The sequence below is a fragment of the Quercus lobata genome, chromosome 4 (assembly GCF_001633185.2).
Source record: "Quercus lobata isolate SW786 chromosome 4, ValleyOak3.0 Primary Assembly, whole genome shotgun sequence".
In the NCBI taxonomy this organism is placed as follows: domain Eukaryota; kingdom Viridiplantae; phylum Streptophyta; class Magnoliopsida; order Fagales; family Fagaceae; genus Quercus; species Quercus lobata.
In genome coordinates this window covers 37,332,280-37,342,012 of record NC_044907.1, presented here as the reverse complement: position 1 = coordinate 37,342,012, position 9,733 = coordinate 37,332,280, and positions in this window count along the sequence as shown.

The following is a 9,733-nucleotide window of genomic DNA, read 5'->3' as shown; positions in this document are numbered from 1 at the left end:
CTTAGTCCATCAGCACCTACAACGGACTCCGGTTTCTGATTCCCGTCGTCATCAGAACCCTCTATTTCGACTATCTCCACATCCTCATTTGTTGAGGACGAAGAGGAGGCAGACGGACTCCTATCTTCGCCGGGGCTCTCTTGGTCTTTATGACCGAACGGGTATACATCTTCGTATTCCGCCCCGTCACGAACCACCGACTGGTTACTTGACGTACTAGACATTTCCTACAATTGACGATGAAACCTAAGACTGACGGGTTTGAAAACATTGACGGGTATAGTAATCCTAACAACAATGCTTGGACGGAAATGTAACTTGATTATTGTATTAAAGTAAATACTTACCTCCCTTGGCGGAGGATGGGTGCCGGTTGTTGTAATCGGGGGATGCTCGTCCTCGACGGGGTGCTCTGACAAGGTTGACGGTTTCGCTCTGACAGACGATTTCTGGTTGAAAATTGTGTAAATGGGATTGAGGCGCCTTATATATATATATAGAAGATGCACGGAAGACGAAGCGACGCTTCGATCCCATACAACGGCCAATCAGAGATTGACACGTGGCATGCTCAATAAATGCTGACAACCTGTCAGTACACATCAACAAATTGTACCCTTCATGTAACCGTCAACTTGATGAATCTTCTTTTGACTGGTTGATCTGCCTGGAACCGTCATACTATATTGCATGAATCCGTCAATCAGTTTAATCTTTCTTGGTCTCACGGATACCTTTCCGTCATAAAAATACCCGTCATGCCCCTACGTTAGGATCGTCACCCCATTGATCCTTTGACCCAAAAAACAGACGGATCATTGGGGTGAAGGGGGCAACTGAAGATGATAAAATATAGAGCCTGTTGGGCCTACCTTAATGGGCCTGACGGATTGGGACTGTTGGACCTGTGTGAAGATGGTCCCATGCGCTGTGAAAGCCCATCGCTGATAGACGCAGTATGGGCCCATGACCCGAAATCTCTATCGCCCAGAAAAACACTAAGATCCAAAAAGGGAAATCGTTGCTCACCACATTTTGGAGAATTGGTATCATAGTCCCACATTGGAAAGATCTGGAGGTCAAAAGGAAAAGCCTACTCTCCACCACTATAATCCCACATTGGAAAGATCTGGAGGTCAAGAAGAAAAGCCACCTCTCCACCACTATAAAAGGACTGACATTCTCGGAAATCGGGGTAAGATTAATTGACCCTCTCTTGCGCTCTAAAAAGTAAAACGACGAATTCTGACTTGACCTTCGGAGAGTGTTAGGCCGGCACCACACCGGTGCTCTCTAAAGGTTTTCTTCGATTGTTCTTGTCGTGCAGGTTCGCTTTGAGTCGCGAGTACGGTGTGATCTATTGGTGACAATTTTCAACGTCATCACAACTCATGATTGGAGGTAACATTACCCCAATTTTAGTTAGGAATATGTGATTCACTTCACTACTTTTGGTACAATTATGAGATAAGTTAGCTGCATTTTTAAGCATAAGACAAATATTTGGTTAGTCCGTTCTAAGTCCAACTTTGTTGAAAATTGAGACAATTAGTGTATCTTCACTGTCTTTAATACATGCCAAAATTTGCAAATGCACTGTGACATAGGATGATTTAATTTCATTTTAAACTGTATGGTGTAACATGTATGTATTCTGAAGCAATTTGTATTCTATTTTTAGAAATGAGCAAGAACTCCATTCATACACCAAATGGCTTGCTGTTTTTGGCTTTATGCTTGGATCTCTGCTTATCTTTCTTGGATGGAAGTATCAAAGCCCAGATGTATCTCTACTCGACATACATGGCGCAGTCATGTTGCTCTTAATAAGAGATGTATGTATCTTCACTAAATCAATGGCAGTGACAATACTACTGAATTTTAACAGAATCCATCTCCCCTTCTTCAAGGGCGTCTTTCTCATTTCTGGAGTTCTTGCCTGTGACTTAATTTTGTTGATGCTTGCTCCTCCTTTTGGGTGGTTCATCTTCACTATATGTGCATCTGTTATGGTATTGTTACTTTATCGATCACACAGACAGATTCTCCAACGCTGTCAAGAAATTCTTGAACCAATGTGGCACTCCACTTTTGAGACATTCCACGGTTTATGTGATTGGTTTCAACAGAGTTTCCAATCAATCTGGACAGCACCTTCCCAAGCATCCAATGGATCCTCAATGCCTACTCCCAACATGAAGGAGAAACATGTGTTGGGATCGGAAAATAATGTCTAGAGAGATCACATGTTTCTAATTTAATACATTTGGTATACTAGTACTACTACTATACTACGGTCTATGGTTGACTATTTACAGGGTTCATCCTTATGTGAGCAGGAAGCATGGTATATCAGATATACAAAATAAATTTCTCTCTTATAGATAGATTTGAAATATGGTATCACATTTATAGGCAAAGGAATAATAGAATTTGTCTTGAAGTAGCAGTTGGTTAAAGCCATCTTGAATGATGTTGGTTGGATACAGAGAGCTTTGTGATTCGCTATGAATCCATGTCGAGTGAGTTCTTCAGCTGCTTAACTTATCTTGGTCTTCATCTGTAAGCTTTGAGATAAATTGTAGTTAAGGAGTCAAGTTGGTAGGCTCGGTTCTGGTTGGAGATTGACCTTGGTTGTGCATGGTATCAGCTATTAGGGTTCTAGGACTGCGTAATCCTTTTGTGTGGGCTGAACTTTCTTTGTAGCTTTGCTGCTAGGTGCTGATGAGTTTTGAGTTTTTTGTATTTTCATTTTGGTTTAATGATATTATCTTTTTCATTCAAAAATATTTTTGGAAAGTTTTGTTTTTAGAAATTTGTTATTATTGTGTCTAATTTGGCTTCAAATCCTCAAACGCAATTACTCAAAGAGATGATTGATAAAACCACATGGATTTGAATACGCCATCTATTAATTGACATTTTACTTTATCATGACCCTAAAAAAGAGAAAACTGGCCTTAAAAAAAAGAAGTTATTTGGGTTTTTTCTGAAAAGAAAAATGACCAACACATGGGTTGGACCCAAATCATATAGTGATGGGTCCAAAAAATTCAAATTTATTCTTATTACAATCAAGTAACTTCAAAACTAGGTTTGATGGATTTACATGGAGAACACCAAAAAGTCAGTCGTTCAAGCTACAAAATTGGTACAATAACAAGCCCAAAATAATATGCAGAACAAAACCCACGTTGCTGAACTAGCTCAACAAAGTTAACTGGATTTGTTTAAGACAACCATGATTTATGAGTATGGTCACTCCCTCTCTTTCGCTGGCCAAATCTAGTTTCAATCCCATCATCACTCTTCCACAATGATGTCTCTACCACGAATTAATTTTCTCATACAACTATAAATAAATGGCTGCAAAACTTTCAACCACATTTTTCAAACAGGTACGGCCTGTTTCAGGTTTTGAAATAATAAGAGGTTGTTTGGGTAAGCAATTTCCACAACTTAATTCTCAGTTTCCATAACTCATAACTCAAAAATGGTGGGACCCATAACAAAAAGGTTGTTTGGCCAAACGATAACTCTGTTTCCATAACTCTGTTTCCATCACTCAATTCTCTGATTTTTGAGTTATGAGTTATGGAAACTGAAAACAACAAAAGACTGTTTTCAGTTTCCATAACTCATAACTCAATGGCATTTCCGTAAATAAACACACATGAGAGACCCACAGTCGCAACTTTTGACCACCTTTTTTTTTTTCTGGGTTGGCTGTTCGTTCCTTTTTTTTTTTTTTTTTTTTTTTTTTCTGCTGGGTTGGCGTTGGCTATTCTTTCCCTTTTCTTTTCTTTTTTTTTTTTTTTTTTTTCCTGCTGGTTGGCGTTGGCTGTTCTTTCCCTTTTTTTTTTTTTTTTTTTTTTTTTTTTCTTTTCTCTGGGTTGGCGTTGGCTATTCGTACCTCTTCTTCTTCTTCTTTCTTTTTTTCTTTTTTTTTTTTACTGGTTCGTCTGTTCTGTTCTTTTTTTTTTTTTTTCTTTAGTACCTAGACTCACCAAACTTAGTGGAAAAAAAAAAAAAAAAAAAAAAAAAAAAAAAAAAAAAAAAAAAAAACCCAGACCGAACAGCCAACCCAGGAGGAAAAAAAAAAAAAAGCTGCACTGTGACAGGCGTGGGCCCTCCAAATAGTGTGAAAAATAGTGAGTGATGGAAACTGAGTGATGAAGGCAAACGGATATGAAAAATTGAGTGATGAGTGATGGAAATTGAGTGACGAAAAATGCTTACCCAAACAGGCCCTAAATCTTTCTACCTAGCAAGCAAGCTTTATAGTGAATTTAGTGCAACTATTATTACGCTAGATGTGACTCATATGAGACACGTGCATTAAAAAAAAATTCATTATTCATTTATTTTGTTTGGTTTACATAGATTTTTTAAAAATTAAATATCAGGTCCCAAATTTAGTTAAAATATGGGCCGCCCAACATAATTTGGGGCCTAATGCAAACAAAAAAAAAAAAAAAAAAAAAATCATGTAGAGCAATTTACATGTAAATATTAATAAAATAAAATTATTTAATACTAATCAAATCAAGGTTAATTCGATTCATTAAATACATAGTTTGATGAATAATACCAACTTAACTAATGTTAATTTCATACATAATTTGATGAATAATACCAACTTAACTAATTTTAATTTCATATAAAGAATTGAATATCATAGTTGAACCATAAATTTTAATGCATTTGAAACATTTTAGGGTTTCAATTGGGTTATGTTGCTATTGCTATCGTATTTTGGAAGTCTTGATAAAAATAAAAAGGGAAAACGCATTAAATTATTACAAAATGTTCACAATATGATATGACAATGACTATGATCTATAAACTTCAACAACCTAATTAATGAATGTTTAAATTTCTTTTTTATGATTGATGACAAGTCAATTTGTAATCCTATAGTAAAATTTGTGTTATCATTAGCATCACTACTAAAAAAAATTGCACAACTATTTTAAGGGATAAATTTTTTTTTTTTTTTTTTTTTTTTTTTTCTAGTGGGGGCCTTGAGCCGATCATGGTTAAAAATTGGAAAGAATTGGATTATAAAACTTTGGTTAAGTTCCTTTTCCATTTAGAATCCCACAATCTACAAGCATTGAGGATATCATAAGAACATGCAATCCAATGGTTAAATTTTCAAAATTCACATCCAATAAAATGATACACAAGGAGTTTGAAGAGAAACCTTTTCCAGACTTTTACACCATTTATTGAAAATTTTTACGACAATATTTTGCATTAGTTCTTTTTATTTTTCTATTTTCTTCTTTGATAACTTGATAGGTGAGAGAGGGTAGATTTGAATCCTAGACATTTTAGTTGGACACACCTAAAAGTGCTAGTTTAGCTACAAAGCACTTTTATTTTTGGACAAAGTTTAGCTACAAAATTGGTTATAGCCTAAGACTATAACCTTACTTAATAAAATAAAGATTACTATATATTTTGAAAATCTAACCATTCAATTGCATGTTCTTTATACTCTTAATACACATGTCAAATTTTATGTCAATCGGATATTATAAACTATATGATCTATAAGCTTATATTTTATGCATAATTTTAAACTACAAAAAGTAGCAATTTAAACAATTTATTGATTAGCTATTGATCTTTAATTTTCTAGAACTTTTGTAAGCATGAAGGATATAAGAAGAAGATGTAATCCAATGGTGAAATTCTCAAACTTCAACTCCAATAAAAAGATATTGAGTTAGGTTGTAGCCTTAGGTTATAATCAATTTTGTAGCTAAATTTTGTCCTTTATTTTATTTTTTATCTTTTCAAAAATAGATAAGCATTTCAAAATTTTAGGGATGACAAAAATTCTTTGCCCCACTCAGTCAAACTTACCCTATTTTATCCTGTATGAATTTTCCCTACCTTGAAGGGACGAGAGGCGGGGATAGGCTAGAATGGGTTTTGACTACCTCGTCTCGTGTTGTTTCGTCCCAAGCACACTCGTTGTTTATCATCTAAGTTGGTGCAATCATGTTGTCTTAACAATAGATGATTGTACATGTACAAAAGCATTGGTAGCAGCAAACTACTAACTTCCAACCCAAGATATCTTCCTTTCTTCAAAAGCGTCTTATTTTTGTAGCTTTTGTGTTTGACTTGTTGCTTTTGATCCTTATCCCTCCCTTTGTGTGGTTCGTCTTTACTATATGTGTATTTATCCTCATATGTTTAGTTTATGGCTTGTATAAATAGATTCTCAAGTGCAATCAAGAATTTCTTGGATCAATTTCAAATTACACTTCTCATGCCATCCACATTTTATGTAACTGGTTCCGAGAGAGTTTTCAATTCCAAACGATGGCAAGCACCCTCTGAAGCATCCAATGAATCTCTCATGTTGACTCCCAACGAGATAGACACACAAGTTGTTGAAATTAAATAATGCTTAACTAGAGCTTCACCTTAATGGCTAGGTGTTTTTTTTTTTTCTTTTTTTTTTCTTTTTTTTGACTCAGTCCTAACTAGGGGTGTCAATTTGGGTTAGCGTGTTGGGTTCGTGTTGTGTCAAGATAGGGGTATTCAACTAAATGTCTTAACCTAAACCCGACCTATTTAATAATCGTATCATAACTCTTCAACCATACCTTGACTTGTTAATGAAGCGGGTTGACACGACTTGACTCGCTTGACACATTTAATAAATGGGTCGTGTTGGGTTAACACAAGTGTGATACAACTCATTTCAACCTACTTAATATTAAAATAACATCTATATAAAAATAAGTTTTTTACATCCCGAAAGTAATGCATACACTTGAAGTCTTCAACCCACATTCAAAACAACATAGTTCAACAAAAATATAACATCTATTTAGAAGTAAGTTCTTTACACTCCAAAAGAAGTGCATACACTTTAACCTAAATTCAAAATAACATAGTTCAACAAACAGAACTTGCCAAATGCTAAGTATTAATATTGAAGAGTTGGTGCAAACAATATACAAATCATGACTAGGTTTATAAAGTTTCAATTTCCAATTATATCACTTGTAAGTTTTTGTAATTACTCACTTTTAGTTTTTGTAATTACTCACTTTTGTTTTTAAGTTTAAAATATAGGTTAGATATAAAAGGTATTTGACAAATCTAAAATAAAATGAATATTTATTTGTTATACAAATAAAATGGGTTGTGTTAAATGAGTTATTTTGGGTTGACACAGATAAATTGATGTGTCAAACGTGTCTATTATGGGTCACACGGGCTGACCCTCTTATGACACATTTCTTATTGAGTCACTTTCAGTTTGACCTATTTATGACCCAAACCTGCTAAAGTTTAACCCTAACCTGCAAAAACCCGTGTCGTGTTCACGGGTTGGGTCAAACATTGACACCTCTAGTCCTATCTCCTAAGCACATTATTGATAAAAATTTGTAATGTTTGCATCAATAGAATATGAATGGGTGAAACTTGTGTCATTCGAACACATGTCCAGTTTTGGACAAGTGTAACGTGTCTAGTGCAAAAAGCATTGAACACAAGCCATATTCAGTTTGAATAACCTTGGTTTGAAGATATGGCACAATTGGATACGAGCCAGTTTGTCTTTCACACTGACATGATTTGCATTTCCATGGTGTTTAGATTTGATGAGTTTGAGCTTTAAACATTCATGAATGCTCAAATTGATTCAAATACACACTCTAATCTATATATATAATAATAGGTGAAGCAGAGAGAAAATCCAATTAGATTTCAATTGGATTCTCAATTTTGCGCCACTTGTCCTCACCAAAACTCAAAAAAAAATTTAATTAGATTATAAATTTGACTTCAATTTTGTGTCATGTATCTTATCTAAATTTTCTAATTTTTGTGCCCAAATAAATGATGCATTAACATTTAACACAGAAGCCAATAAAACCACAATAATAATGCTCATTGGCCTAAGCAAAAACATCTTACCTGCACACTTTCATGGAGATTATAAATTGGACTCCAATTTTGTGTCATATATCTTATCTAAATTTTCTAATTTTTGTGCCCAAATAAATGATGCATTAACATTTAACACGGAAGCCAAGAAAACCACAATAATAATACTCATTGGCCTAAGCAAGAACATCTCACCTGCACACTTTTATGGGTGATCTCAATAGAGTCTGGAGCTCTTCTAATCTCACAACCAGAACCAAGGAGTCCAACGAGAAAGACTATAAAAGTAAAACATCATCTCCTCCTAATTCCATATCTTCATCCCATGTCTCCTCCTCTCTCAACCTCTACCAACTAGATCCACACACTGCCCTCTCCTCCTCCTTACGGATTTTTTAGAGCAAGGCCGGGTTCAAACACAATGTTCAATCCCACTCTTCCTTGCTTCACACTCTCATACATTAGCGCTTCATTGGCGCCTCCAAGAAGATTCCAAGCTCAATGATTAGTTCTTATTTTTTAATAGTTTTTAGTGTGTCTGGATTAAGATTTTGTTAATTTGTTAAAAGTGACAAAAATATAATCATATATATTATATTAAGTTGAAGTTCAATTTTAGAATTCAAATTGAATCAAATTGATTTCTAATTGTAGTTTAATTTTGTGCTATGTGTCCAATTTGATTTTTAAATGTTGGTGTTAAGTTACTTCTATTCATAATGCTCAATGTGGAAATTGAATCTACTAAGATAAACATCTTATCATCACAATTGTTAATATTTCCGTGCGTAAGCACGGACTACATGCTAGTACAGTTTAATTTCTCGTAATGAGTCTACTGGCTCTATATATATATAATTGGGCTTAATTAAACAAATCAATCCGGCTCTTGAAAAAAAGAAGCACTTGGTTTGAGCTTAAATCTTATTTAGATGCAATACAAAGAATTTATTTCTGGGCCTATTCTAAGCAAAATATAGCATTATAGGATTTTCTTTTTTCTTTTTTCTTTTTTTTACAAGATTTAATCCAAAACACCCAAAAAAAATTTAATTCAAATTGCAAAATTGGTAAAGAGAAAGCGTAAATAAGGTAAATGACACCCAACTAGTTGAAAATTATAAAATACTCTAGGAGTATTGTTTGAGATGTTTTTTCATCATTAATGACAATTCGATATTTCCTAAAATGCAAAAATATGATAAAGGGGTTGAGTAGTGGCATGTCCTGTTGTGCGCTTGTGGTATCTGTTAGGGTCATATTTTCCATGTATTAGCTTATCTTTTGACAAGATGCAATTTACTTGTAATTGGGTAGATCTAAGTTAGGTTTTATATATCAAGAAGTATGCAGCTCAAACATAACAAATGGTATCATCAGGGACGGAGCTAGAACTTTGAGTTAAGGGGGGCGGCTTTATCGTTGGCTATATTGGCAGTTTCAACTTTTGATTTTGCTACTACTTAGGCATAGCTATTGAGATTTTTTATTTTTTGTGTGTGTGGGTAAGAACAAAATTATTTTTGTTTAGAATTTTTTAAATGGCAGGATTATTTATTTTGGATAAAATTGGTTAGTTGAGCTTAATTTTTTTTTAGTTTTACTATTACTTTGTTGTTGAGCTATTTTTTAGTTTTACAAGATTTTTTTTTTTTTTTAATAAATTACTGATATGATAAGTGGTTACATGTAAGTAAAAAAAATGATGTGAGTGGTGGGTCTATTATGCAAAATAATAAAAATTTGCTACAAAGCAGTATATAAAAATATTGTAAAAAAGTTTGTGAGTATAACATTATGATTAAAATGATAT